Source organism: Anastrepha ludens, chromosome 4 (assembly GCF_028408465.1).
Source record: "Anastrepha ludens isolate Willacy chromosome 4, idAnaLude1.1, whole genome shotgun sequence".
NCBI classification, from domain to species: domain Eukaryota; kingdom Metazoa; phylum Arthropoda; class Insecta; order Diptera; family Tephritidae; genus Anastrepha; species Anastrepha ludens.
The window spans coordinates 114,757,168-114,778,673 of NC_071500.1; the positions used below are offsets into that span (position 1 = coordinate 114,757,168).

Genomic DNA, 21,506 nt, shown 5'->3' on the forward strand with positions numbered 1-21,506 from the left:
TGGAGTATGCACGCAGTGTATGGTTTAAATTTACAGTTTCATAAACCCTTTGAGAGATGGAGAAATCTGCTCGCCAAATGAAATGATAAGCAAAAACCAGACTTGTTGCAGTCTTACAGGCGGACGTCTCTTAAACAGATGAGTAAAACGTAATTCTGGTACACCGAAGCAATGTTGGAGAGTGTTCGTTTCAAAGTGCGCAAACGCAACGCTCCGTAGTTTCTTCTTTTGAAAAAAGCTTAAAACCTGAACAGGCAATTAAAGTGGTCCATACATCTAGGCGAATGTGCAATTTGATAGAGATTCGGTGGCCATAACAGCCGATGGTCGGTGGTTCAACCTCTACTTCATAAATAAGACTCCAAAATGGCAGGCACTATATTTTTATGGTCACAAGCAATAACCGTTGAAGTCGATTTGAATAATTGTAAATGATCTAAGATATTACTGAAAACCTGATAATTCACAGACAAAATATATGATTATATAAAGCAGTTCAGGTATACTACTGACACATTTTCGAAAGATTAAAATTTAGCTGAGGCTTCGTCCGCTGCTTGATTTATCATTTCCCCTCCCCTAGACGCGGGAGTAATTGCCTTTACATAAATGTAATTTAGTATGCGCTGTTGGTAATCGTCACCGCAGCTCTATATCGCTGTCTCTGCTTTCTAAAACTATTTCTGTTGGAAAATAATAAATATAAAATTTAAGGGAATAATTCTTTACAACCTATGCCTCTCTACATGAACTTGCTATTTCGAAGGGACTGACGAGATACGGACGAAGTGCAATGCAGAGTTACCGATCGCCCCCTGCATGTATTTTGCTATCTATTTGTAATGCGGGGGTGGTGATTGTCTAATGCCTTGGTCACATGCTGAATGTTTATCGATAGCATTACGAGTAGAAGGGACTGGAGTTCCTGGTGTATACAAAGTGGTTCTCGATGTGTCAGTCCGGAATTGGGTTCTGATATTCGCTTCATATTTTGCAATACATATATGTATTTGTTTGGACCGCGTTTGTTGGAGTAAATCATAACTTGGGAATTGGAGGGTACTGAGTTGCTCGTGTTTTCATTCTTCTCAATGTCGTTGGCTGTAGACTAAAACCTAAAGCAATTGCAAGCAACGGAGGTGCCCTGAGTGAACGACATAGTAGACAACACCGCAAGAGAATTTACAATGTTGAAGCAACAAAAGCTTCCCTGTATGAACACGGCCGCAGAGGTATCTGTAAACGGTTTTGCGATAGCAGTTTTGTTCATCCGCGTATCCCACTGTTCGGCAGTTCGAATTTTTTTCCGTATGTCCACACATTCATTTAAACTTTGCCAGTCTATCCGCTCGCCTGCCAGCCAGCCAGCCAGCCAGCCATCCAGCCTGTTGTTTATTTCCTATAGACACTCATCGTGTACACACGGGCATGGCGTGTAGATAATATTAATTCGACCTGTTGTTGTTGCTATTGTTGTCTGTCGCTTCTGCCGTTGTCGTTGAATTGTACTTTATTATTATTATTATTACTTTTTTTAACACACTATACTGATAAAATAAAGAACAATATTAATATGAGTTTAAAAATAGATTTGCTTTTGTTGCCGTCGTTGTTGCTGCTGTTGTTGTTTTTTTGTATTTTTTCCTGCAATTTACGTTGTTGTGTGATATATGTATATTTTCTTGCTTGCAGTGCTCACTCCACAGACTTTGATAGAGTGAGCGTAAACAAGAGAGTGAGAGAGAGCATACGGCTGGCAGATCATTAAACACAAATGAAGAAACAAATACTGGAATAACCAAGAGAACTAGAGAAAGGGCGAGTTTCTAAGAGAAAAATATTCGCTATGCTCTGAGATGAAGCTTGCGAATATGTGGTGGAAAGCGCACTGAGTGATACATCGTGTATTTACTGTTTGCAGGATTTGCCAAGGATCAACTAGTGGGCAGTTCAAAGGTCATCTGGCAACACATTATTGTCTTATTGGAAAAATAGTTTCTATTGTGCAAAAAGAGCATTTAATATGTCTTTGCTAGCAACTGAGTTTTACACTTGTATGTTTATCACTCTCAGATGCGCCGCATTTCGCTCGACGCATCACTCACTCAAGTCAACCCTTTTCCCTAACGACGTCGCTCATCTGCGCCAATTGCTTGCCATTCTCACATTCTGCAAGCTTTGTCCATCGTAGATGCGGATGTGGGGGGCTCCGCGCATGTAAGTGAGCATCAGCTGAGGAACGACCAACTGCTATGCGCACTAACACGAGTGTAACTCCATACATATTACATGCATACATATGTACATTCTCACCGTCGTTGTTGAGTTGCGTTGTGAACTGGCCGAGTGCTGCATACATTCAGTATTATTCTATTCGTCTGCGATAAAAGTTGCGAGTAAATGTTGAGTCTGTGTCTCGATAGATTTTTTCAAATTTCGTGGGCTACTGGTGGATGTTGAAGTTTTTTAACTCGCTTTTTGCTGTCGTTGTGTCGCTGTTTATATGTCGACTCGTTACATTATTTGGTCGGTTCAAACATCTTTCATTCTGGAAAGGAGTCGAAAACCATTGCTGTGATACCGGAATTCGAAAAGAAAAAAAAAAATGAGAAACTAAAAATTATGATTTAAAAAAAGTGTGCGGTTGTAGTAGAAGCATTTTTTACGAACTACATACATGGTTTCGCCGGCGGAAAAATTGAATGACAAAGCGATTTAAAAAGTATGAATATTTTGCGGTTATAAATATAAAGAAAAACATATTAAATTTAAAATAAAAATAAATTTGTGAATTTTAATAAAAATAAAAATAAATACATTCAACTGATAATCTGCTTCGTAGGAATAAAGTCCCACTGCTATTTTTTATTTTTACATTTGTATTTATCTATTGTCGCTTAGTAGGGGGCAAGAAACGCAAAAATTACGCAGTTGAGAATGCGGAAGAAATGCAAAGATACGAGTAAAAAAAAATATATCTATTAACATCTGAAAATTTTCCAAATAATAAGTATTTAAACTAAAAATCCTAATTTTCATAATTTCACATTTTTGTAAGGCGATGAAAATTTGACTAAAACTGTAAAAAGGATAACTTTTCAAGGCAAATTTTTGCACAAAAATTTTTTGTGGAATTTATGAAAATTCAGTTTTTTTCGCTCGAAAGTATATATGCTCAAACATGAAATTTACTTTAGCAATTTGATACGTATCTGATTACAGTTAACTCTCCCGCTCACATTTCAATTGAAAAAGCCAAAAACCTATTGCAACAAAAAAAAACCAAATAATTTTCGCTCTAAAATCATTAAAAACTGCAAAAAGTAGCATAATATATTTCAAAAGGCAAACAAGCGGGCTATTAAAAATTGCATAAGCAAGAAGGCCTAAAACTGAAAGGAAAGCCAAACGTAGCGCAATCAGTGAAGGCGATAACCGCCGGCTCAGCTTTTATCAGCTGACTGAATATAGAACTCATTGCGCTTTTGTTTGTTCGGCTTTTGCACACTTTTGCTGCTTTCTTCTGAAAGATTAAAAGTGAGAGAAAATGAATAAATTCTATAGACAGCATAGAAATTAAAAACTATTTTAATGTGGTACACTTGGATTTTGCCATTTTCACTTAATAATCGAATATAATTTAATGTTGAATTTTGTTCACAGTTTGACTTTATTAAGATAGAAGAAATTTAAATTCAGTTATTTATATTTAAACTTAGGTAATCGTACTTTTTTTTATTTTTTTACAATAATAATCTGTTTTCGGCCATTTTAGCCAGAGTTTAGCGTAGGTATGCGCGTGTTTGAGAAATAATCAAAACAAAAGATTTGAGATCATTTTGAAAAAGTATAAAGTATCGTGATAAGTATGTACGAGCACTGATCAAACCGAAGTTGCCACCCCACAGCACTGCTATCTAAAAACAAGCAAGTTGGCAATAGTGTAGCGAATTGGCAACACCGACGCACAATTTTTGTTCGCTGTTTGTGGAATATGTAAGTCACAATGCTTTTACTAAGACTTTATATATTTTTAATACGTCTGATGCACTTTTACCCTGCCTAGAAATTATTTGAAGCGAGTAGTTAAACATTTAACCCATTACTGCATGAATTATTAATGCGTTGAAAGATGTTTCAGGGTGACATATTAAGAGAAGAATAATGAAACAGTTTTATAGTTTTTTTACTGGCTGTAAAGCGTAGAAAACAGTTGGAAATGGAAAAATTTATATATGTACGTCGACAAAGATGAGTACATCGACTCCAAGAAAATATTTTTTGTTATCAAAAAGTACTTACGTTTTACTCTGTTATGGGGTTATATACACTTGTAAGGTTGAAAAATCACGTGTTTTTGAGAATTTTTTACAAAGAAATTAAAATAACACAATTTTTAATTATTCAAATATGTCTACTTGAAAGTTAATTATAGCACGTAAAGTTAGTGAAAATATTGAAGTGCACGGCTCCTGCAGATGATCTCCCAAGCGTCCTCAAAAAAAAAGCGTTCGGCGATATTAAATTTTCTGCGTGCATTCTTAAATATATGTATGAACATTAAGAAAATAAAATAAAAACAAAATCGATTTTTTGAAAATTATAACAGTATATAACCCCGTATGGTTTTTCGAAAATGAATCGCTCGCAGTTCAATTCTGCTTTTTCACCCACTTGCACAAAAGTGAGGTTATTTCGAGATCTCATAAAATCATAGAACATTTTTTTGCGTTTTATTATTGCTAAAAATATATTTGATAGATCTGAACTGAATTATCTTATAACACTTAATTTGAAAATCAATCGAAACTGCCATACCATATATGGGCTCATATGCGGTAAGGGGCTAATGTAATATGGCCCATTTTCATAATTATAGCATGCACTACACAAAAATCATATCAATCTAAGCTTTAAGCTTTGTGCAAATAAAGAAAAAAAATGGAACAATTTTTCAAGAAAATTAAAAAAAATTTAATCAGAACTTCCAGAACAATTTCAAGCATGCCAGATTATAAGCTATTACATTTTGGTATAAAAAAGTGTAAGTTTGAAGTAACGCGAAATTTGAGTATATTAGATTTTTGAATTTTCTATACTACTTCAAACTTACACTTTATAGCCAGACAGACGGCGGCGTTAATCGGTATCACCGGTGCTGTTAGGTAAGGTTAGCCCAAACTACCATTTCACCCAGTCTTTCTTGTTCTTCTCTTTAAAAGTTTCATTATTTTTCATTCACAATAGATATATATATAATATTATATATATAATTGGCGCGTACACCCTTTTTGGGTGTTTGGCCGAGCTCCTCCTCCTATTTGTGGTGTGCGTCTTGATGTGGTTCCACAAATGGAGGGACCTACAGTTTCAAGACGACTCCGAACGGCAGATATTTTTATGAGGAGATTTTTTATGTCAAAAATACAATTGGAGGTTTGCCATTGCCTGCCGAGATGCGACCGCTATTAGAAAAATGTTTTTCTTAATTTTGGTGTTTCACCAAGAATCGAACCTACGTTCTCTCTGTGAATTCCGAATGGTAGTCACGCACCAACCCATTCGGCTACGGCGGCCGCTAGATATTACAATAGATATTAACTGTAATTCTTCGCTTAAATTATGAGAACTTAGTCCAATTGTCAATCCGCGTTAGTTGCACTTAATCCGTGAGATAATTCCGCATTAAGTCGTTCCCATTAACGCCACCATCTGCTTAGGCTATCACTACACCGAAATTCAATGGGCTATAGTAACCCTGTATACTCTGATTAAAATATTTGAATTTTTTTATAAAAGTTGTTGATTTTCTTTCTTTATATTGCATTAACTATGTTTTCTCAAAAAAATATTAAAATTAAAAAAGAAATAAATAAATTATCATCAAAGCTTATGAATAAGTCCGTCTGCTATAGTTATGAAACTTCGTGCTTTTTTCAACAAATAATTTTTTTATTTGAATCGTGTCTGTGATAGCAAAAACAGCAGGAAATTCAAAGAGTTGAAAAGTTTTCTTGGAGTGCAAGAATGAATGATAAAACTCGAAGTCAACTCATACTTGTCAGGCTCAAACTTTTTCTATACTTTAATCAAATGGTGGAGTGGTTTTGCTTAACAATACTTCTAATTTTACTTTCTGCGATGTAAAAAACAAAATAAATAAAACAAATACAAATTGCAACTAAAGCCTGACCATTATTTGTTGGCGTGAGAGGGTAAATTGCCACTGCGGTTTCACAATGGATCGGCAATGGTCTAAGTGAGTTGGTTTAGTGACCGATTGCCACTTCTGCCTGCTTACTTGCTGCTGTCCTAAAACATGCCGTAAAAGTCGTTTGTACAACCAAGTGATTGTCTAATTGACGAACGCAGTGTAGATTTCCATCAGCAACCATTCAAAGGACAAGAAAAGAACTGAAAAAAAGAATAAATGAAAATTTGCAAGATTATTGCAGTTTATGAGGAAACTTTTTCTGTTTTTCGGAGCGCGGAGGGAAGCCATCAAGTATTTACTAAGAAGAAATAATTCCTGGATTCTTTCAAAACTTTAGCTCCTGCGCTTTTGTCATACAAATTTGTATTTGTTGTTGTTTTTTTTTTTTTGCATTAAACCACAACTTTGTTTAAGTAATTTCTCTGGGGTTTCTAAACTTCTAATTGAAGCGGATGTACCCCGCTTTGAGGAGTTGCTGCTGCAGCTGTTAATTTAAGGGGACAGACACCTGTAAACGGTTATATTTCCCCTGATATTCATTAAAATTATTTAAAATGAAGAAGTCAATATAGTTTTTTCAAAATTGGCATACAGTTTATTTATACATTAAAATAATATTAATTTTGTTTTTTTTATTTTAATCTTTTAAAATGGCGGATGTACACTCAATTTTTCCAGGAAGGTCGCAGTGGGGCTTCTCAATCGGCGGGCATTGTAGCATTGGCGTCAGGGACCTGAATACAAAAAACCAACATTTTTTTTGTTCATTAAAGTCATAATTTCTATGTGAATTAAAGAAACTGGAAAAAAATTCGCGAAATAAAATGATTAAAAAAAAAAAATGAATTTTGGGGCAAATTTTCCTACTACATATTTTTGCTTCGAAAAAATTTTTTTTCGAAAAATTTTCGGAAATATGCATAGAAAGTAGTATCATAAAAAAATTTGTGCAAAATTTAAGGGAGATCGGTCAATAACTTTTCGAGTTATCGTGTACGCCAATTCGAAAAATATAGTTTTGAAAAAAAAAAAAAAATGCGTCTTAAGTTTGAATTCATATGTAATTTTACCTCACCCAGCGCTCGAACGCAAAGAATAGAGTCATCACGGTTGACGATCTATAATATAAGAAATACTTAAATTTACGTTCTAAAATTTGTTTGACATATTCTTAAAGGATTATATTAACATTTTATGAAAAAAAAAAAAAATTTTTTTCGAAATTTTCCAGCTATCTGTCCCCTTCCTTTAGTGCTTTCTTTCATTAATATGTACGTACACTCAATCTTTTCTACGCTATTTCTACTAGCTTTACTTTATATCAGCAATTTATTTGTTCAGTTGGTGACTAAACGACTAAATGGCGTTCATAAAAGTGCAGCATATGTCGCACTGCGCTCATGCCGATCGCTCCGCGCTGTCTGAGAAAATGGTATAATGACTTATTGAAAATATGAGAGTTGAAATAATGGTGAATAATAATAATAATGGAAAGACTACAAGCACAAAGGCGCCTAAACATCCTCCAATAGGTTGCGAATTTTTTTTCGTTTTCGTTTTTTTTTATTTGTTTTTATTTTTATTTTAATTCTTTTCTTTTATTTGAATTCTGATTCACGTCTATTTCAAGGTTTAATCTAAGGCGAATCTATCAAAGCTGGCATTGGTAGACTAGCTGATTTGATTTTATTCTTTCGCCGTGTACATTCGGATGTCAGCATAAAATGAAATGCCTAAAAGCCATTCCATTCGCAGCATCCTCGTATGCTTCTAGCTTCAACTCTATATCGGCTGTGCAACATAATAGATCGTTCTGTTTTCTTTTTATTTTCTACATTCCTAATGCACTTAACGCTGTTGTTGGTCTGTGCCACCACCTTTAATGAATGTGCCTTCGTTTAGTCGAGTTTTATACTCGAGAAATCGAAGCGAACACAAGAAAAAAGGAGACAATTTTTTTCGTATTCGGTATTGGCGTCCCACTGCATAAATGTAAACCGGAAACGATTATTTCAAGTACTCTTCTATACCTCAAAAAAGTGCTCAACAAATTTCACTAACACATATAAATATTTTGAAAGAAAATTTGAAGCCGATTTTGAGCCTGCCTGGGTGATTTAAGATAAATTAGCTTCTTTTTCAAGACATTAATGACATTAAAACATTAACAATAATCTATCTGTGGGCAGAGATAAACTTGGACAGGAGTTTTCGAAATGAGCGAATTGTGATTCTGGGCGAGAGCCGGCCGCCACACCATTAGGAGTGAAGAGCTAAGGCTGAAATAAAGTGCAAACTTCAAGTCATTCAAAATTCTCGTTGATTTTTGAGGTTTTTTTATGATTTTATTTTTATTTTTAATTCAAGTAGTACCTACGTTGGTGATTTACAAAGTTGCAGTGATTTTTGGCTAGCTTACATAAAAAGTGACTCGTAATAATTAACACCACAAAACAAGAAGACATGGACAGTACACCATTGCATATTGGAGATGTAGCAGCATGCTGCTGAAATCAAAGCTCTGCAAGTTCACGTTCATGCACTTTTACAAACACATCACTCAGCGTAGCAGTAAAATTCGATTTTTTTCGTCTATGAATAAAACCATGCCAAACAAATCTTTCTATTTTGAATTTATGATTTTTTCAGCCCATCTTTCTAAAGCTTAATAGCTATCGCAGCCAGGCAGCTACTCTGCAAGTTGCAATGTTTTCTAATTATTACTATGTTTTCCTAATGCCTCTAATTTATTTTTATTCTTTACTAAAACTGTTTTCCTCTTTCCTTTAATCACCAAAAATTTGCTAAATTCTGCTCTGCGCCAACGCTGCTGTCTCAGGCGCCATTTCGTACTCACGTCGCGTAATTGGCATTTGTTTAATGCATTCACACACACATTTGCATGTGTGCATAAAGTACATTCTTATTAGTAGCACGAAGTAAATTTAGTACACTTATATCTGCTTACGTGTGTTTCGAATTTTCCCAAGTAGACACACAAGAAGCTACTTTTGCGAATTGTCATTCTCTTCATGTACTCAGCCGGGCTGCAAATTAGAATTTCGTTTGCATTCGCGGCGGCAATGTTTGTGCGCCAAAGCGTCGAAACGACGCGTCAAAATTGTAACAACTTGCGCATTTTCTAAGTATTTTTGGCAAATGGCGCAGGAGAAGAGAGTTATAATAATTTCACATTAATTAGTTTACCCAAAAAAATTCGGCTTTTCAATATTTCGTTGTATTCACTTCGTCTGGAACTGCGTCTGCCATCGCTTTAAATTTCATCTAATTGCTATCGAAACCAATAAAACAACTTTGCAGATTAGTCAGAAAAGCAAAACCAAAAAAAGCAAAAAATATCTCGCGCTGCATTTCCCTGAATTTATTAGCTGAAAATTTCCCTACGCTTGCCTTTGCCATCACAAACTAATTTGGTTTTTTGCAAATAAATAATAAATCTGTCCATGGAGTCGAGCTTCGCAGTCCAGTTGTTTTCAAATTGCATTGCTCCCCACTCTAAAATCCAATTAATTCATTAAGTCGAGATTGAGTGCATGGTGCAGTGTTTACCGTTTTAAAAGATCAGTTGCATCAATACCGTTTTTTCATAAGTATTTAAATTATTTATTCTGTAAAAATTTGCATACACTGCAAAATAATATTTAATGTGTTTATCCATGTTTTTTACGAATCGGAATGCTTCAAATTGCCCAAACGGCTACAAATTGAAATAAAAAATAGTTTCTGCAATTTGTTTCAAGTCAAATGAAATATTTATTTGTTTATTTTTTCGTTCATTACAGTTTTAATATGTTTACGTGCGTTGGCAGTGCATATGTACGTATGTATTTGTGTATGCATCTAAGAGTTTATTTCTATATATACGAGATGTATAATAGACTACGTTCTTCCTTTTTCCGTTTTGAATAGTTGCCAAATTTGAGTTGTTTTGCTTTGTGCATTCAAATTCAAATGGTTTGTTTTGCTTGCGATTCCTGCTCTCGTTGCCACTGTAAGTAGCTTTTGTTATTATACACAATTTTTAAAATCTATATGCTAATATTGCTTTTGCGTAGCGTGAATTAAAATGTGAAAAATTGCCAATACGTGTTTAGGTGTAATTACCATTTATTGTAGGTGTCAAAACACAGAAAGAAAAAAAAACCAGAAAATATGCCCTACAATGAAAATGATCGAATGTTAATCCTATACAAGACAACCAACTTCATTCGGGATTTCTCTTACTTTCTTCTCCGGCATTTTCAGGGAAGCACTTATATAGGTTTTTCTTATCATACGTCGACGGTACTTGTAAGTTTTGTTCACAAGTTTTATCCACTACTTGTTTTGGATTTGGCCCCATTGATATTTTGGAGATGGGCTTACTTGAAAATTACAAATTTTCTCATATAAACCTTATCGTATTTTCCTGTTTCCTTCCTTGAGCAAAAAATATTTTCAAGAGGCTTTGTTGCAGTGCTTTGCCACCTTTTCTGACACTCTTTGTTAACTTCTGTGTCACCTTTACTTGGGTATCTATTGAAACTCATATTGTATGGAACACTAGACATAGAGTTATGTTGTTGTTGTGACAGCATAAACATTCGCCATATATGTACGGGAAATACTGTTGGAGTGTTAGTTCCTGGTCCGATTTAAATCATTCATTCTGCTACTATGATACTGTCGAGGGAACGGCACGGAGTTCTAGCTCGAACGCCTTTTTGTGCCCGATATTCTGATCGTAAAGCAGCAGATTCGAAATGCATGCCGTCCACACATTAGGCCCCTTGCACGGCAATGAGCTTAAGCTTCGAACTACTGAGCTCTTGCATAAAGTATCCGTGCATAAAATAGTCGCATGTAATGAGCTGTAGTGGAGATGAAAGTAATACCACAAAAAATTGAATAATGATTTTCTGGCTGGGTTTACAGGAACAGTTTTAGAAATAAGGTTGTAAGAAATGTTTTTCATTCATTATTTTAATTTTTCTTTAATTTTTTTTGTTTCCACTCATTCATTTCTTGGTGGATTGATAAAAAGTTTTCTTATTTCTATAATTTAAGTTTTCGTGTCACCTGCATATACATATTCTGCCTTTTTAACTTGCACACCGCTTAAGAAACGAATAGTTAGTTGTAACTCATAAGATATATCATCCAAAACTCGCAAAGGTTTTGAGTTTTAGGTCAGAAGGGCTTTCAATGGAGAAGGCTTGATGAAAGCTTCTACTTAAGTAAAGAGATAAAGCCTTTGAAACGCGAATAGTTCCAATTCGATTAAAGTCCAAAGAATTTTAAATGCCAGTTTTTCAGCGCAAGTTCAACTATGTTTTGCAGGCTGAGTCAGTTTAAAATTCACCAATAATACCAAGCCGACCCAAAGTGGCCCAAATCATAGCAAATCCGGCATTCTATACGAAAGTGTGAACTGCAGGCTCAACTTCTTTTCATGAGGTCCACTCCTTGTTTAACCGGTCTTTTTTCTCTTACTGAAAAAACATTTTTTTTTTTCATTTAAATATACTTTTTGCAAGTCTTCGGGAAACATATAAATAAATAAATATTCGACACATCTGTGCTCCAGCAAACAAAAAAAAAAAAAAAATACTATTTACCAACCCAGAGGAAAAATACCGCAAGCACAAGTATTTGTATAATTAAAACACGGCAAATACGGCCTATAATTTATTCTTCTTAACAAAATTTTTAATATTTGCCACCAATACGCCAGACCTTTTTTCACACGTTTGTCTAGCCAGCCGTCTGCCAGCAGATGTGCTATGCATAGCAAACATACTGAGTATGTGATCAACTTTTTTCGGGCCTAATGCTGATGATTGGAAATTTCCAAAATTTATTTTCACAGTGCATGCAAAGATATATTTTATGTAAATTTTGTGAGCTTTTCACATTCAACTGGCCACCGAAAGCAAGCTTATTATTTGAAATGGTTGGAAACCAATTCACATAATCAAACACTACGGACTTATTTGGACCTGCCGCATGACTGACTGCTAGTTCAGATCTGCATGTATGTATGTATACTTTTATATGTATTCATGCACTGTAGGAAGAACTTGAAGAGTATTGGACGAATTTCCGGTGCACAATTGGATCTGTTTTGGCAGTTGAAGACCATTTTGGCTGCATTTATACTTGAAAAAGGAGAATAAAAGAGAGAAGGAGAAGATACGAGTTCGCATATTTAAAATTTTTACACGCTCTTGCGATAAGTGGCAGTGTGTTCTAATTAATCAAAAAGGGATCTATGAACTTTGTTCAACGAAGGACTTGCTCTGAAATAAGGAAAAAGCTGTCTTGTCTGCTGGTAAAAGAGCGGATTCGACTGAGAACAAAAGCGAGTCATAATTTCTGCTATTTTTAGATGTACTTCACAGAGTGGACCTGTAAATTGTGGTTTTAAGGTGCATGAATTTCGATATTAACAGGCTTATTTTGTAACTTCATCCGCTCTGAAAATGCCCAGGTGCTAAAACTGAAGACAATGAATAGAGTAGAATAGAGTAGATAATGGCTAAATGGTAATGGCCGTCTTCCTGCGTTGTTGGTGTAACTTGTACTTGCAGCTTGGTGTTAGTTGTAGCAGAACTCTTATAGGAATTTACTCACGAAGAAATACATCGAATTCATTCCATTATTACTAACGAATTTTAATCGACGATTCTTATCCGAGTTTTTAATTTATTTACTGAATTGTTGAACTATCCTGTCGACCGCATTCTACGCCCGACTAAGTTTCCAGCCGAGTAAGTGGGGAAATTAAAACAAAATGCTTACACTGTAGAATTCAGTGAATTCCACTTCAATTGCTAAATTACATATTTACATGTGGAGTTTAATGAGTCGCTGCGAGTTAAAGTATTTTTTAAAATAACTAATTATCTACGGCTAATAGAGACTGACGCATGGCGATATTTCTGGACTGCAAACGTATTGGAGGCGTTTCTTCGAATTTTCATTTTGTTGTTGTTGTAGCAGTAACTTTGCACTGTCAGCGTAGTGTAATCACCAGTCGTCTTCGTCTAGCTCATCTAACGGTAGGCCCAGGAAACTAGCTATTTCAACGGGTTGGGTCCAGAGGGAGAGAGGTGTTAGATGAGTGGGTTTGATGGGGCATGTGAAAAGGTGGTTGGTTTTGCGGGGTGTCTTCACATGCCGGACATATGTTTAGTATGTCGGGGTCGATACTGGATAAGTAGTGCTGCCGGCAAGCGACTTGAAGCCCATGTTGCGATTCTGTACTTTAGTTGAGAGAGAGAGAGCAAGCTGTCAAAGGTTACTCCCAATATTCTGAGGTTGTTTACCGTCGGAATTGGTGTGTCATCGACTTTCATTTTAAGTTGCAGCTTGACCTCCTTTGGCCAGGTGGTAAAGAGGGTCGCTGTGGATTTAGCGGCGGAAAGTTGTAAGTTCCTCGCAGTGAAGAAGCGAGAAAGGCAGGCGAGGTAGTCGTTTATCTTGGAGCATAGACCATCAATGCCATTGCCCGACGCCATTATCCTGCAGTCGTCGGCGTAGGAGACTCCCTCTGGTGCCTGGGGGAGTTTCGAGATGTAGAAGTTCAAAAGCAAGGTTGAAAGGACACCACCCTGCGGAACTCCTTGCTTTATGTTTCTTTATTTTGGTTTGAAGGGAACTGTGAAATTGTCTACATACGTATGCGCGCTCGAAAAAGTGTACTGTACTGCTTTGTAGACTTAAAGCACTTAAAAGGCGCGTTTTATCAGAATACATAAGTTCTATTTCTGGGACAAATACAGATAACTTTAAATATTAGCTGAAATAGTAAAATAATTGCTTGTATTTTTATGGGTGCTGTTTATTACACTCTTGCCTTTTTCCTCTATAACACATATCCACTTATGAGTTCATTGGGTGTTATGAGTTTGGCTTTTAAATAAAAGTACATACAATTAGAGTTTTCTGGTGGAAAGCGGAAAAATTTATGCATTTAAGTATTTGCTTAAATATCTACTAAATCGTTTAAGTTTTTAAACCACTTGTTTGCCAAGTGCGCCTCCACATGAACTCAATTTGCATTAAGAAGAAAAGTTTGTAGCAATTAGGCAAATTTGGTGTCTTCTTTAACAGCTTCTTCAAATTCACTTATTTAAAATAAGTTATTCATCTTGACAGCTAAGCCATTAAGCATATCCACTGCTCTTTGTCGAGCCAAATACCAATGGCGTACCATTACTAGATTACTGAGTGTTCAGAGTGGAGTTGAAAATAATCTGTAACGTATACGCACCGCTGCCCCACATTAATTGCATTTGCACTGACAGCATCGAATATTCGTTGGACCGCTAGCACGCGCTGGCGTATACGTAACTAAAATTAATTATGCCCGATTATGTGTGCAGATTTTTATTCATTTGCTATGTGACTGCAGCTTAATCTCTACACTCAAGCGGCTTTGTGCTGCACATTTAAGCACATTAATCGATCTAATTATTTCAGTGTGTAACAAAGGAGTTTTGCTAAATGATTATGTGTGCTGTTATGTGTTGGGAAAACTAATATGGCGAACAACACTTGTGGGATTAGTGTGGCCTTTGTATTATGCTCGTGCATAAGCTTTTACTAGCCGCCTTTGTATGGCAGCTCTACATATACAAAAACAAGACATAAAATGTTTGTTTATACATAAATGCATATGTGCGTACGTCTTTTTGCAAGTTTATTTCATTAAATACTTAATGCTGTTCTTTTGCTGAAACTGTCAAGTGCCTTTTGAGCAGCACGAGCAAGTGCTGAAAATACCCCGAAGTGGATGTGCAGTTTGCGCATCATCTCTTTGAATGGCGCTTAGTGCCATATGACCAACTACACGTGTTGCACAAGCAGTGCACTACAACTACATGTGCACATATAAGTTAGAAAGTGTACACTTCGACTTATAGTGCCTTGAGTGCTTACACACAAATAAACAAAAACTTAGTGCTTACTGCCTGAATTTTACCAGCAGAATTTAATTTGCAACGCTGTTGTCTGTCTTTAACTATTGAAATGCCTGACCGACAGTTCTACCCGCAAGCCAGTGCTGTCAGCTTGCCTGAATCCATATTAGCTTCGAAGGCACCGGCTTCGATATTGTTAAAGTGCTGACTGTTTGCTGTTGTGACAGATTCATAAGGACGGTAATGCAACTTGATTATTTATTTGAATTATTGGCCATGACATTACGATGATGAGAGCAAATTTTCAACTAAATGCTGTGAGCCATTGTCATACAAATTTCCAGTTGACTACATAAATGGGACAAGAAGAGTTGCATGCACAACAAAGTTCATACAAATATGCACACTAGCAAGTACACGCGCGTGTGTGCATGTGAATATACCTTTGAGTGTGGTGCTCGGGCAAAGGAGTCTGAAAAATGGTTAGCTATGGTTACTTACAGAAATTGATTGATTACCAGAGAATGCCAAGAGACAGTTCACATTAGTCAGATGAAGTTCATTACGCTTGGTTAAGGAATTTCCTGATATGAATTTTTATTTAAGTTAACTGAATGAGGTTCAGGCAATTTTAAAGCTCAAATAGAAACTGAAATAACAAATGTTTCTGCTTGGCTTTTAGCCACAGTATCAGTCATCACAAAGGCTGTGGGCATAGAGGCTTTTTGGACAAAGTTTTCCTAGAGTTGGGAACATTTTTTTAATTTAGTAATATCGCAATAAATGGACTGAACTCTGCCACTTGGCTGCCGCTGATCTCAATGAATTTTTCCACAAGCGTATGGGCTTTAACTCATTTGGGTCACTAAAGAAAAGCTGAATATCTGAAGAACTTGCAAAGTAAAGTACGACCAAGCAGATTCTTTGTATGAAATAAAACTTTTTTATAAATAATTGGCGCATACACTTCTGTTAATTGTTTGGCCGAATTTCTTTTCCAATTTGTGGTGTGCATCTTGATGATTCTGCAAATGGGGAGACTTACAATTTAACGCCGACTCCGAACGGCAGATGATTTTTTGTGAGAAGCTTTTTCATGGCAGAAATAGAAAGTTTACCATTGTCTGCCGAGGGGCGACCGCTTTTCTGTCGTTCTGCCATTTGGAGTTTCATGCCCGGTGGTTGGAACCTGGGCACTTACGAATGGTAGTCAAGACCAATTTATTCGGCTACGGCGGCCGCATAAGACTTGTCAAAAACTAGGGTACTATGACCCATATGGAATTGCATTGCCTTATAGGGAAGTCGAAAAGATGATGTCAGAGGGAATTTTGTGTTGATGTGAAGATATACGCAAGCTTTCATTCGCCAATGCTATGGGCATCTTGTTGCTGTTCTTATTACAGCATAAAAATTCCCCATAGGTACATGTACGGGAAATGCAGCTGAAGCGACAGTTCTTCGTCGGATATAATTTTGAGTCGTTCCGACTTGTGGTTTATTGTTTTGATTACTGTTTCAAGAATAGTGATTTGTTTAATATATAAGCAAATGTATATATATTTCAAAATGAAGGGAAAGCCTAAGTTAAATTCATCGTATCACAATAGGTTTCCGCTTTGTTCTTAGACAGCCATTTCAGCCTTAAAACTGATAGGGTTGCAGCTCCTCTAGCCTGCCGCACTATTTATTTAGTTTTTGTGAAGTTTTTCTCAAAACACCTTCCTAAATAAATAAGCGCATAAAATTTATGTACTCAAAATATTCACTGCTATAAAAATTGAATTTTAAAATACTTGAGATTCCAATTGCGTTCCTTTTGAGCGCAAGGATACTTGATTTCAGACAGAGTAACTTTCAAAGTAATTTTCATACTCGGTAAAAGTTCAGTCAAACCTTGAAAATTATAACGCGAATTCTAGCCCGAGTATTTTAGACATTTAGCCTAAGTTAGAATTTAGTTTGATTTTTGACAAGGCAATCTTTTGAATTTTTTTTTACTTCAGTTTGAACAATGAATAAAAATGTGTACAATATTTTGTCTGATAATCACTTTTCATGAGCTTTCACACATCGAAATGTCAAACACTGTCATGTTACTGTCACAAAGGTGCCAAAATACACACACATATACACATATACTTACACATGTAGAAACGATTAAACCAAAAGTAGAACCGCACACCAACATTAATTGATTATTTAACTGTGCTCTCATTTTAATCTGCTCTCAGCAGCCACCAATTTGTTTTTTTTTTTTGTAATTTTCTCTGCTGCCGATCATCAACCGAGCGATAGACCGGTCGCTTACATTTTCTATCTCTATCGTACAGTTTTATTTTTAAATTCATTTCCATAATTTCACGCAGACTACCTCCGGTCCCCTTTGTGCCGGCTAGTCGGCATCTGTTAATTTAATAACCAAGGCAAGTAAGTAAATTTAATTAGCGTAGCGCTAAGTGATCACACGGCTTCAACTGGTTAGCATAATTACACTAAACATTTTGTTACACATTTTCGAGTTATTTCGTTTATTCGCCTAGTGCTAGCTGGCGAACTTGATTTTGGTTTTTTGCAAGCTCGGCTTTTATTCTCATGCAGTTGTTGTGCTCTTAAGAAAACGTCGTAGTGTGGTGGCGAATCGAATGGAAAACCAAAAGAGAATTCATAATAATAAATTTATTGAGAAGCAAGCAGAGAGTAGAATAAAAGTAAAAGCATGCAATTTCTTAATTCTTTATAATACAAACAAAATTCTTAAAATATTTTTTTAGGTATTTTTTGCATATCGGAAAAATTTTTTTCTTCGATAAACTTTTAATACTTTTCTAGTCACGTTTCGAATTCGTCAAGAACCAATTGTCAGACGCTCGATTTCTTATGATAGCAGAGCTTAAAATAAAGTCGATATTCGTTTGAAAAAGTCAATCTCTAAAACTAATGAAACGATTTGTATGCGAATTTTAATTATAATCTGTATTTATGGGGAAAATACCATTAGTAGTAAAGTTCAAGATTGATGGCTCGGACGCTGGCGTTATTGTTAAAAATGAAAAGCATAATAAGCCGATTTAGTATCAGTTAGAATATGCGTACATACATACACACAGGAACCAGCATTAATATCATATGTAGGTATACCTATGTCTATCGCGCTACATGAAAAAAATTAGATTAGTGCAAATTAATTCTTCGACGCAGATAATTAAAATATGAATACCCTTTGTCTTTTAAACTTTCCTTCGTTTTTGATGTTTTCTCCATTCTCGACATGCACCAGAATTGTCCGGTTTTAAGTAATTTAAGCTAGTTTTTTGTGGATCACCATCCAAGCATTGCTTGGCGCGCGAAAAAAAATTCTTAACAAATTCTGAAAACGAACGCATGGTCTTGCGTGTTTCATACCTACTTGTCATTTTGTTTCCTGCTTTCAATTAACACGCTGTAAAAATAAGTGATATAATTAAATTTTGCAATTAATTTTTGGAAGCAGACACATAATAGAATAGTTAAAAAACAACGCTTCCGCCATGCGTCACAAAACCGGCGTAAATGTACTCAGTAGAAGTGCCCACAAAAATAGCCAACACAAAATAAACACGAAAATAAAAATAAAGAAATATTTCTGCTTCTCTGAAATTCTCGGAATACGAAACGAAATGTGTATTTACAAATATTTATTTATGCAAATTTTATGCGTCTATGTGAATAATGAGCACAGACAGCGCTGAGGAGAAGACAATGAACGGCCTAGAGGCCTATAAATGTTTGCCCGCTGGCGCGAGCTTTCTCCAACAACACGCATTCTTCACTTTAGCCACGGTACGCATTGGAAGGAAGAGGGCAAGTAGATATAAGAATTACTCGTCAAAAACAAACTCGGCGCAAAGTCACGAAAATATCGCATTTTAGGAAAAAAATACAAAAAATCGGGAAAAGAGCAAGGAATTAGGAATAAAGAATACGAGGCACACTTCAAAACGATAAAGTAAACAACGCTAATTGCACAGAAACAAAAAGTTTTCTACATTTTTCTTTTCAGCAAGCGCTGAAAATTTTAGGCAAATTATATTACCCAAAAAAATAAAAACAAAATCAAAAATAAATCAAAAGTTAAGTTGAAGGGGTAAAAACATCATTGAGCAAAAAAGTCTTGTACCGCCCCAATGAATTAATCCTAAAAATAAATCAGAAACAAATAAAGCGCATTAAAGTTGTTTTTCAATTCAATAGAGAGGCACGCACAGGCTGCGCAAACAAAAGTTACGCTACATTCATTGATTTAGAAGAGGTGAATGCTTTTTGGGTTTGCCTGGCTGCGTCTGGGCTACGTTTTGGGTCCACGCTGATTTCAAAGGTCACTGCTTCTGACAGATTTTCGAATGTTTAGTAGAGTTTATTGAACTTTTTTTGTTTAATTTTTGAATATTTTTCTAATAATTTGTTCTTAGTTTTAGATTTTTCTACTACTTACTAATTTGGTTGTATTTGTGGCATGATTGAAGTGTGCTAAGTAATTGTAAAATTAAATTTTTTTTCAAATTATTGGCAATCAAACTTTCGAGTATTTTTTTTAGGAATTTTTATCTCGAGATCTGTGAGTACTAACACAAAATTTGTTAGTAAAAATTGTTGGGAATGTGCTGAAGATTATTAAAATATTTGTAAAAATGACTTAGCTTGATTTAAAAGAAAATATTTCAAATAATACTTTTTTGGTGTTGTTTTTACCCCGAGGGAATTCAAAAGTTGTAAAAACACATTTTAAGTTTTAAGTATGCTTAATATTCTTTACAACAAAACAAATGTTTGTTTTATTAAGTTGTATTACCCCTGGTGAACAGATTTTTACAGGTGAGCCAATATCAGAGCGTTAATCGGGTCTCAACGAATCGGTTTGTTTATGAAAAAACTGAGATTGTGATGGTGTACACGAAAAAATCAACCAATGACACTTCATTGCCGTCTGAATAGCGACTGATTGGGCGAGTGTGTGAATATGTGTGAAACGAGTGGCCGAAGTTTCTCGCATAATTTTATGTTTCAGCATAGGGAATAGTCAAGCGTAGTAAATCTATCATCTTAAGTATTACCCATTTTGGCACCGTCTAGGAGGTAAAACATATTCAGGGCGTTTTGTATGTTGATGTATCCCCAGTAAGCCTAGTTCGCGTGTTCTAACCTAAAAAAACATCAAAAAACTGATGTTCAGGAATATAAAACCAGTTCTTCTACAGCCTTTTTGGAATACCTTAAAAAAAAACGATTCAAAACACGCATTGCTGCGTAGACGGAAATGGTTGCACAGTCAACAGACTTAAATGCTTAAATGTTACTTATGGCGGGAAGTGAAGATGGCAAAAAATTATTCAAAGAGAACGAGCTTTGTAAATTTGTACAGGTCACACGAGAGAAAAAATTCCAAAGGATTGCTGTTGTTGTGGCAGGCCCTGCCTGGCAATGGCAAACTTCCGAGTGTATTTCTGTCATGAAAAAAGCTTCTCATAAAAAACCATTTACCGTTCGGAGTCGGCTTAAAGGTGTAGGTCCCTCCATTTGTGGAGGAAGACCAAGACGCACCTCACAAATAGGAGAAGAAGCTCGGCCAAACATCCAAAAAACAAGGGTGTAAGCAACAATTATGTATATCTATATAACGGCCAGTAGACCTCGTCCTGGAGGTAAGGAGGGGCGCCGTAGATTTAGTGAGGGTAAGCAGGAGGCTCCTCGCAATGCCAAAGCGAGAAAAACTGGCGAGATAAACGTTTATCGATGTCATTGCCGGAGGCCATTATCGAACAGTCGTCAGCATAGGAGACCAGTGAAACTCCCTCTGGTGGTTGGTGGAGCTTCGAAATATAGAAGTTGAAAAACAAGAACGATAGGACACCATACACCATCCCGCGACACAACTTGCTTCCCCCTCCTCTATTTTGAGCTGTGATCTCGAAATTGCCGACCACACAGATGGTTTGCAGGCCATCTCTTTAGCTCTGGGGAGAGGGTGGTGGTTGGTTGGATATCACTTACTAGCGTAGAATGACTGACTGTAACGGAAATAATGACTACTGTAACTGCTAAGTTTTGAGATGAAAGCAACCATAGCTGCTGCAGGACCCTACTTAATTGTTATTTAATACGAGTACTGATAATTTGTTAATGTCAGGTAGGTAGGTAGGTAAGTTAGATGGCAAGAGTACCCCAGGTACGCTACAAGTAGCACTTATGTGCCATTTTGATACCATAATGTGGACCACTACCTGCGAGAAAATTTAGGAGAGAGAAAACTCTCTACAGCCACCCAGTGCTGTTGATGTAGTGGAGAAGAGAAAAGGGATCTAGGCTGAAGAATTTCTTCAAGCCATCCC

The 21,506-nt window shown here is 36.0% G+C and overlaps 1 protein-coding gene across 3 annotated transcripts in view; it reads left to right on the top strand.

Annotated features, from left to right (window-relative positions):
- The window catches only part of LOC128860698 (receptor-type guanylate cyclase Gyc76C-like), a 150,188-nt gene that overhangs the window by 9,620 nt on the left and 119,062 nt on the right, over positions 1 to 21,506 (top strand). The window contains exons 1-2 of one of the 3 annotated variants that reach the window (XM_054098368.1): positions 1,673 to 2,722; positions 3,776 to 3,996. The exons of 1 other annotated variant lie outside the window; for it this stretch is intronic. The gene's annotated coding sequence lies outside the window, so the exon portion shown is untranslated. Of the gene's footprint in view, positions 1 to 1,672; positions 2,723 to 3,775; positions 3,997 to 21,506 lie in introns of those variants that run through there. One more of the 3 variants, XM_054098369.1, reaches the window with a different exon arrangement.